The 20,864-nt window shown below is 49.9% G+C and overlaps 8 non-coding genes and 4 pseudogenes across 8 annotated transcripts; all 12 read left to right on the forward strand.

The window, feature by feature from the left end:
• Positions 1–5,474: 5,474 nt before the first annotated feature.
• On the forward strand, positions 5,475–5,679 carry LOC142262447 (U2 spliceosomal RNA; annotated as a pseudogene).
• A 1,387-nt stretch (positions 5,680–7,066) lies between these two features.
• On the forward strand, positions 7,067–7,193 carry LOC142262489 (U2 spliceosomal RNA; annotated as a pseudogene).
• A 684-nt stretch (positions 7,194–7,877) lies between these two features.
• On the forward strand, positions 7,878–8,073 carry LOC142262470 (U2 spliceosomal RNA). Its single transcript, XR_012729850.1, has one exon. It is a non-coding gene; the product is annotated as a U2 spliceosomal RNA (small nuclear RNA).
• Positions 8,074–9,460: 1,387 nt separating this feature from the next.
• Positions 9,461–9,651, forward strand: LOC142262396 (U2 spliceosomal RNA). The gene has a single exon (XR_012729788.1). It is a non-coding gene; the product is annotated as a U2 spliceosomal RNA (small nuclear RNA).
• Positions 9,652–11,038: 1,387 nt separating this feature from the next.
• LOC142262490 (U2 spliceosomal RNA) lies at positions 11,039–11,165 on the forward strand (annotated as a pseudogene).
• Positions 11,166–11,849: 684 nt separating this feature from the next.
• On the forward strand, positions 11,850–12,045 carry LOC142262471 (U2 spliceosomal RNA). The gene has a single exon (XR_012729851.1). It is a non-coding gene; the product is annotated as a U2 spliceosomal RNA (small nuclear RNA).
• Positions 12,046–13,432: 1,387 nt separating this feature from the next.
• LOC142262492 (U2 spliceosomal RNA) lies at positions 13,433–13,559 on the forward strand (annotated as a pseudogene).
• A 684-nt stretch (positions 13,560–14,243) lies between these two features.
• LOC142262472 (U2 spliceosomal RNA) lies at positions 14,244–14,439 on the forward strand. The gene has a single exon (XR_012729852.1). It is a non-coding gene; the product is annotated as a U2 spliceosomal RNA (small nuclear RNA).
• Positions 14,440–15,826: 1,387 nt separating this feature from the next.
• On the forward strand, positions 15,827–16,017 carry LOC142262397 (U2 spliceosomal RNA). Its single transcript, XR_012729789.1, has one exon. It is a non-coding gene; the product is annotated as a U2 spliceosomal RNA (small nuclear RNA).
• Positions 16,018–17,405: 1,388 nt separating this feature from the next.
• Positions 17,406–17,596, forward strand: LOC142262398 (U2 spliceosomal RNA). Its single transcript, XR_012729790.1, has one exon. It is a non-coding gene; the product is annotated as a U2 spliceosomal RNA (small nuclear RNA).
• A 1,387-nt stretch (positions 17,597–18,983) lies between these two features.
• On the forward strand, positions 18,984–19,174 carry LOC142262399 (U2 spliceosomal RNA). The gene has a single exon (XR_012729791.1). It is a non-coding gene; the product is annotated as a U2 spliceosomal RNA (small nuclear RNA).
• Positions 19,175–20,561: 1,387 nt separating this feature from the next.
• On the forward strand, positions 20,562–20,752 carry LOC142262401 (U2 spliceosomal RNA). Its single transcript, XR_012729792.1, has one exon. It is a non-coding gene; the product is annotated as a U2 spliceosomal RNA (small nuclear RNA).
• The last annotated feature ends 112 nt before the right edge of the window (positions 20,753–20,864 follow it).

Genomic DNA, 20,864 nt, shown 5'->3' on the forward strand with positions numbered 1-20,864 from the left:
AACTGAGCTAGCTACACTTGACGAGATACGATCAGGGAGACGAGCTCCGAAGCCCAGCCGAGACCGGAAGAGGGAGATCGGACGGAAGAAGAGCTTGGCAGAAAGAAGCAAGAAGACGAAGGCTCGGAGAAGACTTGGGGAGACCAGAGGAACTTCGAGGAGGAACACAGCGGGAGAAGACACCCGGAGAAGAATCCAAGATCCAGCTCCGGGAACTCAAGCAGGAACCAGCCATGGCAAGCAAGCCAGAGAAGGCAGCCAAGAAGGCTCAGGACCCAGGGACCTCCAGGAAGGCTCATCCAGAGGCTTCTTCGGCCCAAGAGGCCCCTACCTCCGACGCCAGCCAGCCGGAGGGAGCCCGGACGCCGCCTGAAAAGGCTCCAACCCTGGAGCCTTGGATGCGGCAGACGGTCGCCCTGAAGCTAAAGGCGGTGGATGGTAGGTTGCCGGACATGTCCAGCGACGTGTTCTGCAAGAAGATGATTCTGGATCAGGGCTTCTCCAGGGCGGAAACCCTGAGTGTCCAGACCTTCATGACTGGCATTTTTCTGGTAACCTTTGCCACGGTGAATGCCTGCAGGAGATACTGGGAGGCGATGAACGCAGCGATGCCGGACTCCCCTTTTCATTCTTTTTTAGGATCCTGTCCTATACAGAGGGATGAGAAGAGGATCACGGTCTCCATGCGGAACCCGCACACCCCAGGAAGAGACATCTCCACGTTCCTGGGACGTCTCTGCACAGTGGTGAGGGAGCCATCCCACATCCTTAACGGCAACGGATTCTGGACGGGTAAGTGGTCAGTAACCGTTCGACTCTACAGGGAACCAGCATCCGAGGATGGTCTCCAGCACCTGCCCCCGACATTCTCTCTGGGAAACTCCTTTGGTCTCATCTACTACCCGGACATGCCACACAACTGCAGGAAATGTGGCGGGAAAGGGCATTCGATGAAGACCTGCAAGGAGGACGCCTGCAGGGTTTGCCGGGTGACGGGACACAGCTCCAAGGACTGCCCAAAGAAGAAGACTTGCAACCTATGTGGACAGGCGGACCACCTTTACAAGGACTGCCCACAGCGGGAGAAATCCTGGGCAAGGGTTGCCGCGGTGACCCAGTATCGGGTAGTCACAGCTTCGTCGACCAAGGCAGCTACGACCAAGGCCACAGAGGCCAAGGACAAGGCGGCCAAGAACCCGGCGACCGTGGCTCCAGCCGATGCCCCAGCAGCCACGGAGTCCAGGAAAAAGGGTAAGAAAACTGTTGCCCCCTCCCTGGTCCCCCCCCCTGTCACCCCTGTCCAAACCCCTCCCCCCCCGGCCAACCCTACTGAGGATTCCACTACCTCCACCTCATTCCCCTACTCCTCAGTTGGTCTCCTCACCCCCCCCCCAAAGCCCACTCTCCTTCCCCAGACCATGAGAGCAGAGGACCTCAGCACTCTTGCACTTTTCACCGAGGAGGATTTTCCAGCTCTTGTCTCCTCAGGTACAGGCCAAAGGAAAAGGAAGGTGGAAGATAGTCCTGTCGCAGAACCTTCCAAGCTGTTCATTGTGGATCCCAATCCACCCCAGGAAGAGGAGGATGGCCTCCTCCCAGAACCGGACGTGTTGGAGCAGATGGTGGAGTCCCTTGTGGCCGAAGAAGAAATGGAGGAGTCGGAAGCCACTGAGGCACCATCCCTGCTCGATCAGCTAGAAGAAGAGGGTCTGCTGGAGATACCCTTACCAGCAGGTGCCAAAGAGGAAGAACCGCCCGACCGGAGTGGTAACTAAGGCACACCGCCTGCGCTAACTTTCTCTTTCCTCCAATGACTGCTAACATTAACACCTTTTCCATTAATGTTAGGAGCATCAGAGACAAGTTCCGACGTCAGACAATTTTTGCGTTCCTTAACACTCAGTCTAGTGATGTATTTTTCCTGCAGGAATGCTCCCTTCCCTCCTCTAGGTCCTTCAACCATCTGGCCAGGGAGTGGACCCATGGCCCATCCTACTGGTCCGGCGGAGGCGACTGTAGGTCCGCGGGGGTTGCCGTGCTGATCAGGGGAAGCGCCTTCACATTGGACTCTGTTCAGGAAATCGTCTGCGGCAGGTTACTGCTCGTGGATGGCACCTGGGCGGGAGAACCTGTCAGGTTCATCAATGTGTACGCTTCTCCTGTGAAGAGCGATCGACTGGAGCTCCTCCAAGCCCTGCGCCCTCAGCTCGCTACCGCCAGGACGGTAGTGATGGCCGGGGATTTCAACTGCCCGATTGAGGAGGATGGACGCAGTTCTGGAACGGCTGCCAAGTTGGACGTCACATCCAAACTGCTCATTGAGATGGTGACCGAAGCCTCTCTTGTGGACGTTGTTGGCTCCATCGGACACGGATCCGTGAACTATTCATGGTGCCGATCCGATGGCTCGCTGCGTTCCAGGATTGACTTTGTGTTTACCTCTCGGGCGGTTGGGCGGAGTGGGCACTCGATGGTCCCCTGCTTCTTCTCTGACCACAGAGCCATTCACTTTCAAGGTGTGCTGGGCCATGGCTTCCCCATTGGCCCGGGCTCCTGGAAGCTGAACTGCTCTCTGCTGGAAAAGGGTGAGATTCTGGAGGAGCTTAGAGCTGCCTACTCCACGTGGCGGGCCTACAAGGCGGGCTTCCAGTCTGTTTCTGACTGGTGGGAATACGTTAAACTCGAGTTCCGTTTCTTCTTTCAGGCAAAGAGTCAACAACAGGCGGGTCTGAAGAGGAGGGACTTCAGGAGACTCCAGCGTGAGCTGCGTTCCCTGCAGGACCTTCTTCGATGCGGCTGGGACGTGAGAGAGGAGCTGGAGGAGACTAAGAGGAGCCTGAAAAGGCACTTCGAGGAGGAGTCCGAGCGAATTGTCTTCCGTTCCAAAGTGGAGAACCTGGAGAAGGGTGAGAAATGTAACTCGTTCTTTTTCAGGAAACTCCACGCCGGTCACACGCCCATGAATGAACTACGAGACGAGAGTGGCAGCATGCGACGCGGGAAAGAGAACGTGATGAAGGTCGTCAGCGACTTCTACAGCGAACTCTACGCCCGCAAGACTACTGACCCCGAGGCCGCCGATAAGTTCCTGTCAGGTATCACTAACCATCTTGACCCTGCAGACGCGGCGGCCATGGATGTTCCTCTGACGGTGGACGAGCTGCTCTCGGCCGCCAAATCCTTTAGTTCTGGCAGGACACCGGGCAGTGACGGCCTCCCAGCAGAGCTCTATGTAGCGCTGGGAGACCTAATCTGTCCGGACCTGTTAGGGCTGTATGAGGAGATGGTGGTGGAGGGCAGAATGCCTCCATCTCTGAGGGAAGGAATGGTCACGATCCTGTACAAGCGTAAAGGAGAGAGGTGCGACCTGAAGAATTGGCGTCCCATCACCCTTCTGAACGTCGACTACAAGATCCTGGCCAAGACGATGGCAACGAGATTGAAGACTGTTATCGGACGGATCATCCACCCGGATCAGACCTGCGGCATCCCCGGACGTCGCATCGCAGACAGCCTGGCTCTCATGCGGGACACGGTCGAGTACATCAAAGCCCGCCGGGTGCACGCAGCCCTGATCTCTTTGGATCAGGAAAAGGCCTTCGACCGTGTTTCCCATGAGTTCCTGGGCAAAGCTCTGCACAGGTTAGGTTTGGGTAACATGTTTTGCTTGTATGTCCAACTAATGTATTTTGATATTCACAGCTCGGTGTTGGTAAACGGCTGGAAGACTGACCCCTTCCCGGTCCTCTCAGGGGTCAGACAAGGCTGTCCTCTGTCACCTCTTCTTTTTGTTTGTGTTATAGAACTCTTTGCAGAGGCTATCCGGCGGAATGGAGAGATCAGAGGGATCACCGCACCAGGACCAGAACGCTTCGAGGTCAAGTGCTCGCTCTACATGGACGACGTGACCGTCTTCTGCGCGGACCGGCGCTCAGTCGACACCCTCGTCCAGACCTGTGAGACCTTCGGACGGGCTTCGGGAGCCAAAGTCAACTGCGGGAAGTCGGAAGCCATGCTCTTCGGGGACTGGCAGCCGGCCTCTTCCGCCCCCTTCCCTTTCAGCATCCAGCCGGATTTCATCAAGGTTCTTGGAGTCTGGTTCGGGAAGGAAGGAGCAGCCCTCAAGTCCTGGGAGGAACGCTTGACCAAGATCACCCAACGGATCGGTCTGTGGAGCCTCAGACGCCTCACCTGTGAGGGCAAAGCACTGGTCCTGCGTAACGAGGTACTGCCCGTGCTGCAGTACACGGCCCAGGCCTGGCCCCCCCTTGCCACCGTGTGCAGGGCCATTACCAGGACGGTGTTTCGTTTTGTCTGGGGATCCAAGATGGACAGAGTAAAGCGGAGCATCATGTACAAGGATCCTCGCAAGGGTGGGAAGGGCGTACCCGATATCCCCACCCTCCTGCGATCCTCCTTCGTATGTGACTGCGTTCGCCGAACTCTGCGAGTCAAGAGAGGTTCCGCGGGTGGGTCCATGTCTCGCTTCTTCCTGCTCCCCCTTTGGAGACGGTTAGGCTGGGACAAGTGGGACAGCTCCTTCCCCTACAACTGGACGGCGCCATGGTTCTACGGAGACGTGGTTCGGTTTGTGAGGGAACACCAACTGGAGGGACTCAAGCCTGATTTGTGGAAGCCAAAGACTATCCACAAACTCATCAGAGCCAAGGACGAAATGGAGAACATTCCAGGACTTCATCACGACACACTGGAGACTGTTTGGACAAACGTGTCATCGGCTGGATTGACCAACGGGCACAAGGACTTGTCATGGATGGCGATACAGGGCGGACTGCCCGTCCGGTCATTCATGCACGCCCGGAACCTGTGCAAAACCCGGTACTGCCCAAGGTGCCCCTTCGTGGAGGAAACATCGCTGCACGCCTTTTGGGACTGCCGTTTCGCACAGCGCCTGTTGGTTGCCCTGGAGGATGACCTGAGGAACTCCGTCCCCAGAGGGAGCCTATCGTACCATTCCGTACTTTATGGACTCTTCCCTGGGACTCACACCGTTGGAGCCATCCAGGAGGCTTGGCGCCTTATGAACTGCTTTAAGGACGCTATTTGGGTCGCCAGGAACCGGCTCATCTTGAAGAGGGAGAGGATGTCTATCCAGGATTGCCGCAGGCTGATCCACAGCCTGCTCAGAGACTATTCCATCATGGACAGTCCGGACGACAGCGCCGAGGAGGAGGTTTAGACCTCTTCCATGCCCCCTCCCTCCTTTTCCCGTTATGTGCGTCTTTCAATAAAGCTTCGGGCCTGTGATTTCCCCACCCTATCCCCCTTTTCCCCTACCCCCATCCCCCAATCGCCGGTTCGTCGTTATTTATTGTCTAACTTTTTCTTTCAGCTTGAGTGTTATGGATAAGCATAGGAGCGTGATGTATAGTTTAGTGCGTCGTACTCTATGGCTATGTAAGAAGGATTGTATATTTCTGTGTGTACGGGGCTGCGGCACTGTACACGGTTTGTTACCTTTTTGTGAGTAGTGCATGATAATAAAGATGCTGTTAAATCAAAAAATCTGTTCTTATCAGTTTAATATCTGATACGTCCCCTATCTGGGGACCATATATTAAATGGATTTTTAGAACAGGGAGATGGAAAAAGAGCTTGCTCTGTCCACTCCACGCATTGACCTGGTATTGCAGTACCTCCAGGAACGGTGCACCCCTTCTTAACCCAGTTTCCAAAAGCAGAACTCAATTCACCTGATTCATATTAGCCCGATTTAATGAATTGGAAGAAAGCATACGTCTTCATATGCACCTCAATTTGGCCCATTCACTTTTCACACTTCCTCCTTTTGTTTTTTATCTTTCACACTTTTGACTTTCTTTATTCATCCAAATAGCAAACTCATCACCACTCAACCTGACCAACTCGGCTATGTCCCCGTGCTGCAGTTCTCTGTCTTATCTAGATCATTTGCAATTGAATGGAATAGATCCCTTTTGGACAAAGTGGATTCACCTGCTGCTGCAGTGACCACAGGTGTGATAACATCTAGAATTGGCATCTGGTGCGATCTCTCCGCTTCCACTCCAAAGAAAGTTACCTGTTTATTCCTATCATGCATTGGTTTTTGGGGTTTTCTTTGAGTAATGATGATCTCTTTAGTAGTCTGTTGGCGCCCTCTCCTGGAGGAATAGTTTGCTTGCTCTTGGACATTCTAAAAGAGAGGTCATGATAGACATTGAGCTTCTGAGCTCAATTGGGGACAGTCATGGGTGATGAATGTTTGCAACCTACTGCGAAGCCTCATACCGCAATATAAGGAACGTCAAATACTAAGAAAGGGCGGCCTATGAAAGAATTACTACTTTCAATAAGTACACTTAAACGGCTAATTGGGAATAGAAAAACTGTAAAAAGCCCTCTGAGAAAGCCCCCCTCTAACCTTTGATAGTAAGCTTTTCTGTAGTCTGCCTGTTGATGTATTTTCCGTTTGAACTGTGCACAACATGAAGAGACGGAACACTGGCGGCTTGTCACAATGCCCCCCGATGACATCACAATAGCGCTGCTGCCTAGAAAACAAGCTGCGCAGAAGAAGTTGTTCTTTGGGTGGGAGGGTGGGCTAGTGGAAGGAGGGGGCAATCTCTTTTTTTCCCGGGTGGTAGGGGGATGACAGGAGAAGGGAAGCGGGTGGTGAGAAAGGTACAGAGGGCAGGGTTTGGGGGCTGGGAAGGAAAGGGAAAAGATTAGGGTTTGGGGATGATGAAAGGGCTTTCTACGGGTAAGGATGGCAAAGGGTGGCAGTGACGGAAAGTCAGGCAACCTGTCCTGTCCGTCTTTTTGTATCGTGAATTGGAAAGACTGCAAGGGGGAGGGGAGTTGCTTGCGCCCTAAAGGAGGAGTTATTCAGATTCATTGCAGTGGGCGGCGGCTGCAAAACGCACCATTCTTCTTGTTTTGGCTCTGCAAAGCAGCCTTTTCAAGGGTTGGCTTGGGTGACAAAATGTCTTGTGTAGGCGTGGGTTTGTCTCCCTCTCGCTCTCTCTCCCTAAGATGTGTCCGGCATAGGCCAGGGTGCCACTCGAGGCCCAAACCAATTCTGGTTATCGCTTCTCGGCCTTTTGGCTAAGATCAAGTGTAGTATCTGTGAGGCTCGGCAGATGCAATGCACACTGGAAGGTTGCGCTTGCTAGTACTCTTGATGTATAGTATATTCATCTAGAGGAAAACATGGCCCTACCAGGATCGAGGCTATTAGACTGAGTAAGTGTGGGGGCTATGGTGCAATGTGCCCCAGGACTGACGACCCTGGAGTGAGTCTGAGCTTGCTGGCTTGGGACCCCGGCGAGCCTTGGGCTCTGTAGCACACCGTACCTTGCCCTTTCATACTTTCTGAGCATATTGCTCTATCCCGGCCTTCTGGCTAGGAAGGGAAATTTTTATAATCATGGTCGGAGGTCCGTTCAGCTTTGGGCTGAGAAACCAACACCCGGTTGGAGGTCCGGGTCAGCTTCGGCTGAGAAACCAACACCCGGTTGGAGGTCTGGGTCAGCTTCGGCTGAGAAACCAACACCCGGTTGGAGGTCCGGGTCAGCTTCGGCTGAGAAACCAACACCCGGTTGGAGGTCCGGTTAGCCTTGGGCTGAGAAACCAACACCGGTTGACGGTCCGGGCAGTTTCGGCTGCGAAACCAACAACTAGTAGCTCTCTACTCCACTTGGGTAAGATGCCTGGGTGGACGCTGGGAGCAACGACAAGGCTCAACCAGGCTTCGGCTTGGGGGAGCACCGAAGATCCCTGACCCTTGCTGTGGCCTTCTGGCTCGGAGGGACGGGGTTGATTTTTGGGGACCCTCTCCTCACGGAGGGGTCCACACGAATCCTAGCCTTTGCACTGTTTTTGGTGTGACTTCGGTCATGCATTTTTTGCGGTGCTTTGGAAAGCTTCATTAAATCAAAATCTGTTCTTATCAGTTTAATATCTGATACGTCCCCTATCTGGGGACCATATATTAAATGGATTTTTAGAACAGGGAGATGGAAAAAGAGCTTGCTCTGTCCACTCCACGCATTGACCTGGTATTGCAGTACCTCCAGGAACGGTGCACCCCTTCTTAACCCAGTTTCCAAAAGCAGAACTCAATTCACCTGATTCATATTAGCCCGATTTAATGAATTGGAAGAAAGCATACGTCTTCATATGCACCTCAATTTGGCCCATTCACTTTTCACACTTCCTCCTTTTGTTTTTTATCTTTCACACTTTTGACTTTCTTTATTCATCCAAATAGCAAACTCATCACCACTCAACCTGACCAACTCGGCTATGTCCCCGTGCTGCAGTTCTCTGTCTTATCTAGATCATTTGCAATTGAATGGAATAGATCCCTTTTGGACAAAGTGGATTCACCTGCTGCTGCAGTGACCACAGGTGTGATAACATCTAGAATTGGCATCTGGTGCGATCTCTCCGCTTCCACTCCAAAGAAAGTTACCTGTTTATTCCTATCATGCATTGGTTTTTGGGGTTTTCTTTGAGTAATGATGATCTCTTTAGTAGTCTGTTGGCGCCCTCTCCTGGAGGAATAGTTTGCTTGCTCTTGGACATTCTAAAAGAGAGGTCATGATAGACATTGAGCTTCTGAGCTCAATTGGGGACAGTCATGGGTGATGAATGTTTGCAACCTACTGCGAAGCCTCATACCGCAATATAAGGAACGTCAAATACTAAGAAAGGGCGGCCTATGAAAGAATTACTACTTTCAATAAGTACACTTAAACGGCTAATTGGGAATAGAAAAACTGTAAAAAGCCCTCTGAGAAAGCCCCCCTCTAACCTTTGATAGTAAGCTTTTCTGTAGTCTGCCTGTTGATGTATTTTCCGTTTGAACTGTGCACAACATGAAGAGACGGAACACTGGCGGCTTGTCACAATGCCCCCCGATGACATCACAATAGCGCTGCTGCCTAGAAAACAAGCTGCGCAGAAGAAGTTGTTCTTTGGGTGGGAGGGTGGGCTAGTGGAAGGAGGGGGCAATCTCTTTTTTTCCCGGGTGGTAGGGGGATGACAGGAGAAGGGAAGCGGGTGGTGAGAAAGGTACAGAGGGCAGGGTTTGGGGGCTGGGAAGGAAAGGGAAAAGATTAGGGTTTGGGGATGATGAAAGGGCTTTCTACGGGTAAGGATGGCAAAGGGTGGCAGTGACGGAAAGTCAGGCAACCTGTCCTGTCCGTCTTTTTGTATCGTGAATTGGAAAGACTGCAAGGGGGAGGGGAGTTGCTTGCGCCCTAAAGGAGGAGTTATTCAGATTCATTGCAGTGGGCGGCGGCTGCAAAACGCACCATTCTTCTTGTTTTGGCTCTGCAAAGCAGCCTTTTCAAGGGTTGGCTTGGGTGACAAAATGTCTTGTGTAGGCGTGGGTTTGTCTCCCTCTCGCTCTCTCTCCCTAAGATGTGTCCGGCATAGGCCAGGGTGCCACTCGAGGCCCAAACCAATTCTGGTTATCGCTTCTCGGCCTTTTGGCTAAGATCAAGTGTAGTATCTGTTCTTATCAGTTTAATATCTGATACGTCCCCTATCTGGGGACCATATATTAAATGGATTTTTAGAACAGGGAGATGGAAAAAGAGCTTGCTCTGTCCACTCCACGCATTGACCTGGTATTGCAGTACCTCCAGGAACGGTGCACCCCTTCTTAACCCAGTTTCCAAAAGCAGAACTCAATTCACCTGATTCATATTAGCCCGATTTAATGAATTGGAAGAAAGCATACGTCTTCATATGCACCTCAATTTGGCCCATTCACTTTTCACACTTCCTCCTTTTGTTTTTTATCTTTCACACTTTTGACTTTCTTTATTCATCCAAATAGCAAACTCATCACCACTCAACCTGACCAACTCGGCTATGTCCCCGTGCTGCAGTTCTCTGTCTTATCTAGATCATTTGCAATTGAATGGAATAGATCCCTTTTGGACAAAGTGGATTCACCTGCTGCTGCAGTGACCACAGGTGTGATAACATCTAGAATTGGCATCTGGTGCGATCTCTCCGCTTCCACTCCAAAGAAAGTTACCTGTTTATTCCTATCATGCATTGGTTTTTGGGGTTTTCTTTGAGTAATGATGATCTCTTTAGTAGTCTGTTGGCGCCCTCTCCTGGAGGAATAGTTTGCTTGCTCTTGGACATTCTAAAAGAGAGGTCATGATAGACATTGAGCTTCTGAGCTCAATTGGGGACAGTCATGGGTGATGAATGTTTGCAACCTACTGCGAAGCCTCATACCGCAATATAAGGAACGTCAAATACTAAGAAAGGGCGGCCTATGAAAGAATTACTACTTTCAATAAGTACACTTAAACGGCTAATTGGGAATAGAAAAACTGTAAAAAGCCCTCTGAGAAAGCCCCCCTCTAACCTTTGATAGTAAGCTTTTCTGTAGTCTGCCTGTTGATGTATTTTCCGTTTGAACTGTGCACAACATGAAGAGACGGAACACTGGCGGCTTGTCACAATGCCCCCCGATGACATCACAATAGCGCTGCTGCCTAGAAAACAAGCTGCGCAGAAGAAGTTGTTCTTTGGGTGGGAGGGTGGGCTAGTGGAAGGAGGGGGCAATCTCTTTTTTTCCCGGGTGGTAGGGGGATGACAGGAGAAGGGAAGCGGGTGGTGAGAAAGGTACAGAGGGCAGGGTTTGGGGGCTGGGAAGGAAAGGGAAAAGATTAGGGTTTGGGGATGATGAAAGGGCTTTCTACGGGTAAGGATGGCAAAGGGTGGCAGTGACGGAAAGTCAGGCAACCTGTCCTGTCCGTCTTTTTGTATCGTGAATTGGAAAGACTGCAAGGGGGAGGGGAGTTGCTTGCGCCCTAAAGGAGGAGTTATTCAGATTCATTGCAGTGGGCGGCGGCTGCAAAACGCACCATTCTTCTTGTTTTGGCTCTGCAAAGCAGCCTTTTCAAGGGTTGGCTTGGGTGACAAAATGTCTTGTGTAGGCGTGGGTTTGTCTCCCTCTCGCTCTCTCTCCCTAAGATGTGTCCGGCATAGGCCAGGGTGCCACTCGAGGCCCAAACCAATTCTGGTTATCGCTTCTCGGCCTTTTGGCTAAGATCAAGTGTAGTATCTGTGAGGCTCGGCAGATGCAATGCACACTGGAAGGTTGCGCTTGCTAGTACTCTTGATGTATAGTATATTCATCTAGAGGAAAACATGGCCCTACCAGGATCGAGGCTATTAGACTGAGTAAGTGTGGGGGCTATGGTGCAATGTGCCCCAGGACTGACGACCCTGGAGTGAGTCTGAGCTTGCTGGCTTGGGACCCCGGCGAGCCTTGGGCTCTGTAGCACACCGTACCTTGCCCTTTCATACTTTCTGAGCATATTGCTCTATCCCGGCCTTCTGGCTAGGAAGGGAAATTTTTATAATCATGGTCGGAGGTCCGTTCAGCTTTGGGCTGAGAAACCAACACCCGGTTGGAGGTCCGGGTCAGCTTCGGCTGAGAAACCAACACCCGGTTGGAGGTCTGGGTCAGCTTCGGCTGAGAAACCAACACCCGGTTGGAGGTCCGGGTCAGCTTCGGCTGAGAAACCAACACCCGGTTGGAGGTCCGGTTAGCCTTGGGCTGAGAAACCAACACCGGTTGACGGTCCGGGCAGTTTCGGCTGCGAAACCAACAACTAGTAGCTCTCTACTCCACTTGGGTAAGATGCCTGGGTGGACGCTGGGAGCAACGACAAGGCTCAACCAGGCTTCGGCTTGGGGGAGCACCGAAGATCCCTGACCCTTGCTGTGGCCTTCTGGCTCGGAGGGACGGGGTTGATTTTTGGGGACCCTCTCCTCACGGAGGGGTCCACACGAATCCTAGCCTTTGCACTGTTTTTGGTGTGACTTCGGTCATGCATTTTTTGCGGTGCTTTGGAAAGCTTCATTAAATCAAAATCTGTTCTTATCAGTTTAATATCTGATACGTCCCCTATCTGGGGACCATATATTAAATGGATTTTTAGAACAGGGAGATGGAAAAAGAGCTTGCTCTGTCCACTCCACGCATTGACCTGGTATTGCAGTACCTCCAGGAACGGTGCACCCCTTCTTAACCCAGTTTCCAAAAGCAGAACTCAATTCACCTGATTCATATTAGCCCGATTTAATGAATTGGAAGAAAGCATACGTCTTCATATGCACCTCAATTTGGCCCATTCACTTTTCACACTTCCTCCTTTTGTTTTTTATCTTTCACACTTTTGACTTTCTTTATTCATCCAAATAGCAAACTCATCACCACTCAACCTGACCAACTCGGCTATGTCCCCGTGCTGCAGTTCTCTGTCTTATCTAGATCATTTGCAATTGAATGGAATAGATCCCTTTTGGACAAAGTGGATTCACCTGCTGCTGCAGTGACCACAGGTGTGATAACATCTAGAATTGGCATCTGGTGCGATCTCTCCGCTTCCACTCCAAAGAAAGTTACCTGTTTATTCCTATCATGCATTGGTTTTTGGGGTTTTCTTTGAGTAATGATGATCTCTTTAGTAGTCTGTTGGCGCCCTCTCCTGGAGGAATAGTTTGCTTGCTCTTGGACATTCTAAAAGAGAGGTCATGATAGACATTGAGCTTCTGAGCTCAATTGGGGACAGTCATGGGTGATGAATGTTTGCAACCTACTGCGAAGCCTCATACCGCAATATAAGGAACGTCAAATACTAAGAAAGGGCGGCCTATGAAAGAATTACTACTTTCAATAAGTACACTTAAACGGCTAATTGGGAATAGAAAAACTGTAAAAAGCCCTCTGAGAAAGCCCCCCTCTAACCTTTGATAGTAAGCTTTTCTGTAGTCTGCCTGTTGATGTATTTTCCGTTTGAACTGTGCACAACATGAAGAGACGGAACACTGGCGGCTTGTCACAATGCCCCCCGATGACATCACAATAGCGCTGCTGCCTAGAAAACAAGCTGCGCAGAAGAAGTTGTTCTTTGGGTGGGAGGGTGGGCTAGTGGAAGGAGGGGGCAATCTCTTTTTTTCCCGGGTGGTAGGGGGATGACAGGAGAAGGGAAGCGGGTGGTGAGAAAGGTACAGAGGGCAGGGTTTGGGGGCTGGGAAGGAAAGGGAAAAGATTAGGGTTTGGGGATGATGAAAGGGCTTTCTACGGGTAAGGATGGCAAAGGGTGGCAGTGACGGAAAGTCAGGCAACCTGTCCTGTCCGTCTTTTTGTATCGTGAATTGGAAAGACTGCAAGGGGGAGGGGAGTTGCTTGCGCCCTAAAGGAGGAGTTATTCAGATTCATTGCAGTGGGCGGCGGCTGCAAAACGCACCATTCTTCTTGTTTTGGCTCTGCAAAGCAGCCTTTTCAAGGGTTGGCTTGGGTGACAAAATGTCTTGTGTAGGCGTGGGTTTGTCTCCCTCTCGCTCTCTCTCCCTAAGATGTGTCCGGCATAGGCCAGGGTGCCACTCGAGGCCCAAACCAATTCTGGTTATCGCTTCTCGGCCTTTTGGCTAAGATCAAGTGTAGTATCTGTGAGGCTCGGCAGATGCAATGCACACTGGAAGGTTGCGCTTGCTAGTACTCTTGATGTATAGTATATTCATCTAGAGGAAAACATGGCCCTACCAGGATCGAGGCTATTAGACTGAGTAAGTGTGGGGGCTATGGTGCAATGTGCCCCAGGACTGACGACCCTGGAGTGAGTCTGAGCTTGCTGGCTTGGGACCCCGGCGAGCCTTGGGCTCTGTAGCACACCGTACCTTGCCCTTTCATACTTTCTGAGCATATTGCTCTATCCCGGCCTTCTGGCTAGGAAGGGAAATTTTTATAATCATGGTCGGAGGTCCGTTCAGCTTTGGGCTGAGAAACCAACACCCGGTTGGAGGTCCGGGTCAGCTTCGGCTGAGAAACCAACACCCGGTTGGAGGTCTGGGTCAGCTTCGGCTGAGAAACCAACACCCGGTTGGAGGTCCGGGTCAGCTTCGGCTGAGAAACCAACACCCGGTTGGAGGTCCGGTTAGCCTTGGGCTGAGAAACCAACACCGGTTGACGGTCCGGGCAGTTTCGGCTGCGAAACCAACAACTAGTAGCTCTCTACTCCACTTGGGTAAGATGCCTGGGTGGACGCTGGGAGCAACGACAAGGCTCAACCAGGCTTCGGCTTGGGGGAGCACCGAAGATCCCTGACCCTTGCTGTGGCCTTCTGGCTCGGAGGGACGGGGTTGATTTTTGGGGACCCTCTCCTCACGGAGGGGTCCACACGAATCCTAGCCTTTGCACTGTTTTTGGTGTGACTTCGGTCATGCATTTTTTGCGGTGCTTTGGAAAGCTTCATTAAATCAAAATCTGTTCTTATCAGTTTAATATCTGATACGTCCCCTATCTGGGGACCATATATTAAATGGATTTTTAGAACAGGGAGATGGAAAAAGAGCTTGCTCTGTCCACTCCACGCATTGACCTGGTATTGCAGTACCTCCAGGAACGGTGCACCCCTTCTTAACCCAGTTTCCAAAAGCAGAACTCAATTCACCTGATTCATATTAGCCCGATTTAATGAATTGGAAGAAAGCATACGTCTTCATATGCACCTCAATTTGGCCCATTCACTTTTCACACTTCCTCCTTTTGTTTTTTATCTTTCACACTTTTGACTTTCTTTATTCATCCAAATAGCAAACTCATCACCACTCAACCTGACCAACTCGGCTATGTCCCCGTGCTGCAGTTCTCTGTCTTATCTAGATCATTTGCAATTGAATGGAATAGATCCCTTTTGGACAAAGTGGATTCACCTGCTGCTGCAGTGACCACAGGTGTGATAACATCTAGAATTGGCATCTGGTGCGATCTCTCCGCTTCCACTCCAAAGAAAGTTACCTGTTTATTCCTATCATGCATTGGTTTTTGGGGTTTTCTTTGAGTAATGATGATCTCTTTAGTAGTCTGTTGGCGCCCTCTCCTGGAGGAATAGTTTGCTTGCTCTTGGACATTCTAAAAGAGAGGTCATGATAGACATTGAGCTTCTGAGCTCAATTGGGGACAGTCATGGGTGATGAATGTTTGCAACCTACTGCGAAGCCTCATACCGCAATATAAGGAACGTCAAATACTAAGAAAGGGCGGCCTATGAAAGAATTACTACTTTCAATAAGTACACTTAAACGGCTAATTGGGAATAGAAAAACTGTAAAAAGCCCTCTGAGAAAGCCCCCCTCTAACCTTTGATAGTAAGCTTTTCTGTAGTCTGCCTGTTGATGTATTTTCCGTTTGAACTGTGCACAACATGAAGAGACGGAACACTGGCGGCTTGTCACAATGCCCCCCGATGACATCACAATAGCGCTGCTGCCTAGAAAACAAGCTGCGCAGAAGAAGTTGTTCTTTGGGTGGGAGGGTGGGCTAGTGGAAGGAGGGGGCAATCTCTTTTTTTCCCGGGTGGTAGGGGGATGACAGGAGAAGGGAAGCGGGTGGTGAGAAAGGTACAGAGGGCAGGGTTTGGGGGCTGGGAAGGAAAGGGAAAAGATTAGGGTTTGGGGATGATGAAAGGGCTTTCTACGGGTAAGGATGGCAAAGGGTGGCAGTGACGGAAAGTCAGGCAACCTGTCCTGTCCGTCTTTTTGTATCGTGAATTGGAAAGACTGCAAGGGGGAGGGGAGTTGCTTGCGCCCTAAAGGAGGAGTTATTCAGATTCATTGCAGTGGGCGGCGGCTGCAAAACGCACCATTCTTCTTGTTTTGGCTCTGCAAAGCAGCCTTTTCAAGGGTTGGCTTGGGTGACAAAATGTCTTGTGTAGGCGTGGGTTTGTCTCCCTCTCGCTCTCTCTCCCTAAGATGTGTCCGGCATAGGCCAGGGTGCCACTCGAGGCCCAAACCAATTCTGGTTATCGCTTCTCGGCCTTTTGGCTAAGATCAAGTGTAGTATCTGTTCTTATCAGTTTAATATCTGATACGTCCCCTATCTGGGGACCATATATTAAATGGATTTTTAGAACAGGGAGATGGAAAAAGAGCTTGCTCTGTCCACTCCACGCATTGACCTGGTATTGCAGTACCTCCAGGAACGGTGCACCCCTTCTTAACCCAGTTTCCAAAAGCAGAACTCAATTCACCTGATTCATATTAGCCCGATTTAATGAATTGGAAGAAAGCATACGTCTTCATATGCACCTCAATTTGGCCCATTCACTTTTCACACTTCCTCCTTTTGTTTTTTATCTTTCACACTTTTGACTTTCTTTATTCATCCAAATAGCAAACTCATCACCACTCAACCTGACCAACTCGGCTATGTCCCCGTGCTGCAGTTCTCTGTCTTATCTAGATCATTTGCAATTGAATGGAATAGATCCCTTTTGGACAAAGTGGATTCACCTGCTGCTGCAGTGACCACAGGTGTGATAACATCTAGAATTGGCATCTGGTGCGATCTCTCCGCTTCCACTCCAAAGAAAGTTACCTGTTTATTCCTATCATGCATTGGTTTTTGGGGTTTTCTTTGAGTAATGATGATCTCTTTAGTAGTCTGTTGGCGCCCTCTCCTGGAGGAATAGTTTGCTTGCTCTTGGACATTCTAAAAGAGAGGTCATGATAGACATTGAGCTTCTGAGCTCAATTGGGGACAGTCATGGGTGATGAATGTTTGCAACCTACTGCGAAGCCTCATACCGCAATATAAGGAACGTCAAATACTAAGAAAGGGCGGCCTATGAAAGAATTACTACTTTCAATAAGTACACTTAAACGGCTAATTGGGAATAGAAAAACTGTAAAAAGCCCTCTGAGAAAGCCCCCCTCTAACCTTTGATAGTAAGCTTTTCTGTAGTCTGCCTGTTGATGTATTTTCCGTTTGAACTGTGCACAACATGAAGAGACGGAACACTGGCGGCTTGTCACAATGCCCCCCGATGACATCACAATAGCGCTGCTGCCTAGAAAACAAGCTGCGCAGAAGAAGTTGTTCTTTGGGTGGGAGGGTGGGCTAGTGGAAGGAGGGGGCAATCTCTTTTTTTCCCGGGTGGTAGGGGGATGACAGGAGAAGGGAAGCGGGGTGGTGAGAAAGGTACAGAGGGCAGGGTTTGGGGGCTGGGAAGGAAAGGGAAAAGATTAGGGTTTGGGGATGATGAAAGGGCTTTCTACGGGTAAGGATGGCAAAGGGTGGCAGTGACGGAAAGTCAGGCAACCTGTCCTGTCCGTCTTTTTGTATCGTGAATTGGAAAGACTGCAAGGGGGAGGGGAGTTGCTTGCGCCCTAAAGGAGGAGTTATTCAGATTCATTGCAGTGGGCGGCGGCTGCAAAACGCACCATTCTTCTTGTTTTGGCTCTGCAAAGCAGCCTTTTCAAGGGTTGGCTTGGGTGACAAAATGTCTTGTGTAGGCGTGGGTTTGTCTCCCTCTCGCTCTCTCTCCCTAAGATGTGTCCGGCATAGGCCAGGGTGCCACTCGAGGCCCAAACCAATTCTGGTTATCGCTTCTCGGCCTTTTGGCTAAGATCAAGTGTAGTATCTGTTCTTATCAGTTTAATATCTGATACGTCCCCTATCTGGGGACCATATATTAAATGGATTTTTAGAACAGGGAGATGGAAAAAGAGCTTGCTCTGTCCACTCCACGCATTGACCTGGTATTGCAGTACCTCCAGGAACGGTGCACCCCTTCTTAACCCAGTTTCCAAAAGCAGAACTCAATTCACCTGATTCATATTAGCCCGATTTAATGAATTGGAAGAAAGCATACGTCTTCATATGCACCTCAATTTGGCCCATTCACTTTTCACACTTCCTCCTTTTGTTTTTTATCTTTCACACTTTTGACTTTCTTTATTCATCCAAATAGCAAACTCATCACCACTCAACCTGACCAACTCGGCTATGTCCCCGTGCTGCAGTTCTCTGTCTTATCTAGATCATTTGCAATTGAATGGAATAGATCCCTTTTGGACAAAGTGGATTCACCTGCTGCTGCAGTGACCACAGGTGTGATAACATCTAGAATTGGCATCTGGTGCGATCTCTCCGCTTCCACTCCAAAGAAAGTTACCTGTTTATTCCTATCATGCATTGGTTTTTGGGGTTTTCTTTGAGTAATGATGATCTCTTTAGTAGTCTGTTGGCGCCCTCTCCTGGAGGAATAGTTTGCTTGCTCTTGGACATTCTAAAAGAGAGGTCATGATAGACATTGAGCTTCTGAGCTCAATTGGGGACAGTCATGGGTGATGAATGTTTGCAACCTACTGCGAAGCCTCATACCGCAATATAAGGAACGTCAAATACTAAGAAAGGGCGGCCTATGAAAGAATTACTACTTTCAATAAGTACACTTAAACGGCTAATTGGGAATAGAAAAACTGTAAAAAGCCCTCTGAGAAAGCCCCCCTCTAACCTTTGATAGTAAGCTTTTCTGTAGTCTGCCTGTTGATGTATTTTCCGTTTGAACTGTGCACAACATGAAGAGACGGAACACTGGCGGCTTGTCACAATGCCCCCCGATGACATCACAATAGCGCTGCTGCCTAGAAAACAAGCTGCGCAGAAGAAGTTGTTCTTTGGGTGGGAGGGTGGGCTAGTGGAAGGAGGGGGCAATCTCTTTTTTTCCCGGGTGGTAGGGGGATGACAGGAGAAGGGAAGCGGGTGGTGAGAAAGGTACAGAGGGCAGGGTTTGGGGGCTGGGAAGGAAAGGGAAAAGATTAGGGTTTGGGGATGATGAAAGGGCTTTCTACGGGTAAGGATGGCAAAGGGTGGCAGTGACGGAAAGTCAGGCAACCTGTCCTGTCCGTCTTTTTGTATCGTGAATTGGAAAGACTGCAAGGGGGAGGGGAGTTGCTTGCGCCCTAAAGGAGGAGTTATTCAGATTCATTGCAGTGGGCGGCGGCTGCAAAACGCACCATTCTTCTTGTTTTGGCTCTGCAAAGCAGCCTTTTCAAGGGTTGGCTTGGGTGACAAAATGTCTTGTGTAGGCGTGGGTTTGTCTCCCTCTCGCTCTCTCTCCCTAAGATGTGTCCGGCATAGGCCAGGGTGCCACTCGAGGCCCAAACCAATTCTGGTTATCGCTTCTCGGCCTTTTGGCTAAGATCAAGTGTAGTATCTGTTCTTATCAGTTTAATATCTGATACGTCCCCTATCTGGGGACCATATATTAAATGGATTTTTAGAACAGGGAGATGGAAAAAGAGCTTGCTCTGTCCACTCCACGCATTGACCTGGTATTGCAGTACCTCCAGGAACGGTGCACCCCTTCTTAACCCAGTTTCCAAAAGCAGAACTCAATTCACCTGATTCATATTAGCCCGATTTAATGAATTGGAAGAAAGCATACGTCTTCATATGCACCTCAATTTGGCCCATTCACTTTTCACACTTCCTCCTTTTGTTTTTTATCTTTCACACTTTTGACTTTCTTTATTCATCCAAATAGCAAACTCATCACCACTCAACCTGACCAACTCGGCTATGTCCCCGTGCTGCAGTTCTCTGTCTTATCTAGATCATTTGCAATTGAATGGAATAGATCCCTTTTGGACAAAGTGGATTCACCTGCTGCTGCAGTGACCACAGGTGTGATAACATCTAGAATTGGCATCTGGTGCGATCTCTCCGCTTCCACTCCAAAGAAAGTTACCTGTTTATTCCTATCATGCATTGGTTTTTGGGGTTTTCTTTGAGTAATGATGATCTCTTTAGTAGTCTGTTGGCGCCCTCTCCTGGAGGAATAGTTTGCTTGCTCTTGGACATTCTAAAAGAGAGGTCATGATAGACATTGAGCTTCTGAGCTCAATTGGGGACAGTCATGGGTGATGAATGTTTGCAACCTACTGCGAAGCCTCATACCGCAATATAAGGAACGTCAAATACTAAGAAAGGGCGGCCTATGAAAGAATTACTACTTTCAATAAGTACACTTAAACGGCTAATTGGGAATAGAAAAACTGTAAAAAGCCCTCTGAGAAAGCCCCCCTCTAACCTTTGATAGTAAGCTTTTCTGTAGTCTGCCTGTTGATGTATTTTCCGTTTGAACTGTGCACAACATGAAGAGACGGAACACTGGCGGCTTGTCACAATGCCCCCCGATGACATCACAATAGCGCTGCTGCCTAGAAAACAAGCTGCGCAGAAGAAGTTGTTCTTTGGGTGGGAGGGTGGGCTAGTGGAAGGAGGGGGCAATCTCTTTTTTTCCCGGGTGGTAGGGGGATGACAGGAGAAGGGAAGCGGGTGGTGAGAAAGGTACAGAGGGCAGGGTTTGGGGGCTGGGAAGGAAAGGGAAAAGATTAGGGTTTGGGGATGATGAAAGGGCTTTCTACGGGTAAGGATGGCAAAGGGTGGCAGTGACGGAAAGTCAGGCAACCTGTCCTGTCCGTCTTTTTGTATCGTGAATTGGAAAGACTGCAAGGGGGAGGGGAGTTGCTTGCGCCCTAAAGGAGGAGTTATTCAGATTCATTGCAGTGGGCGGCGGCTGCAAAACGCACCATTCTTCTTGTTTTGGCTCTGCAAAGCAGCCTTTTCAAGGGTTGGCTTGGGTGACAAAATGTCTTGTGTAGGCGTGGGTTTGTCTCCCTCTCGCTCTCTCTCCCTAAGATGTGTCCGGCATAGGCCAGGGTGCCACTCGAGGCCCAAACCAATTCTGGTTATCGCTTCTCGGCCTTTTGGCTAAGATCAAGTGTAGTATCTGTTCTTATCAGTTTAATATCTGATACGTCCCCTATCTGGGGACCATATATTAAATGGATTTTTAGAACAGGGAGATGGAAAAAGAGCTTGCTCTGTCCACTCCACGCATTGACCTGGTATTGCAGTACCTCCAGGAACGGTGCACCCCTTCTTAACCCAGTTTCCAAAAGCAGAACTCAATTCACCTGATTCATATTAGCCCGATTTAATGAATTGGAAGAAAGCATACGTCTTCATATGCACCTCAATTTGGCCCATTCAC

The sequence above is a fragment of the Anomaloglossus baeobatrachus genome, unplaced genomic scaffold, assembly GCF_048569485.1.
Source record: "Anomaloglossus baeobatrachus isolate aAnoBae1 unplaced genomic scaffold, aAnoBae1.hap1 Scaffold_2452, whole genome shotgun sequence".
Taxonomy (NCBI): Eukaryota; Metazoa; Chordata; class Amphibia; order Anura; family Aromobatidae; genus Anomaloglossus; species Anomaloglossus baeobatrachus.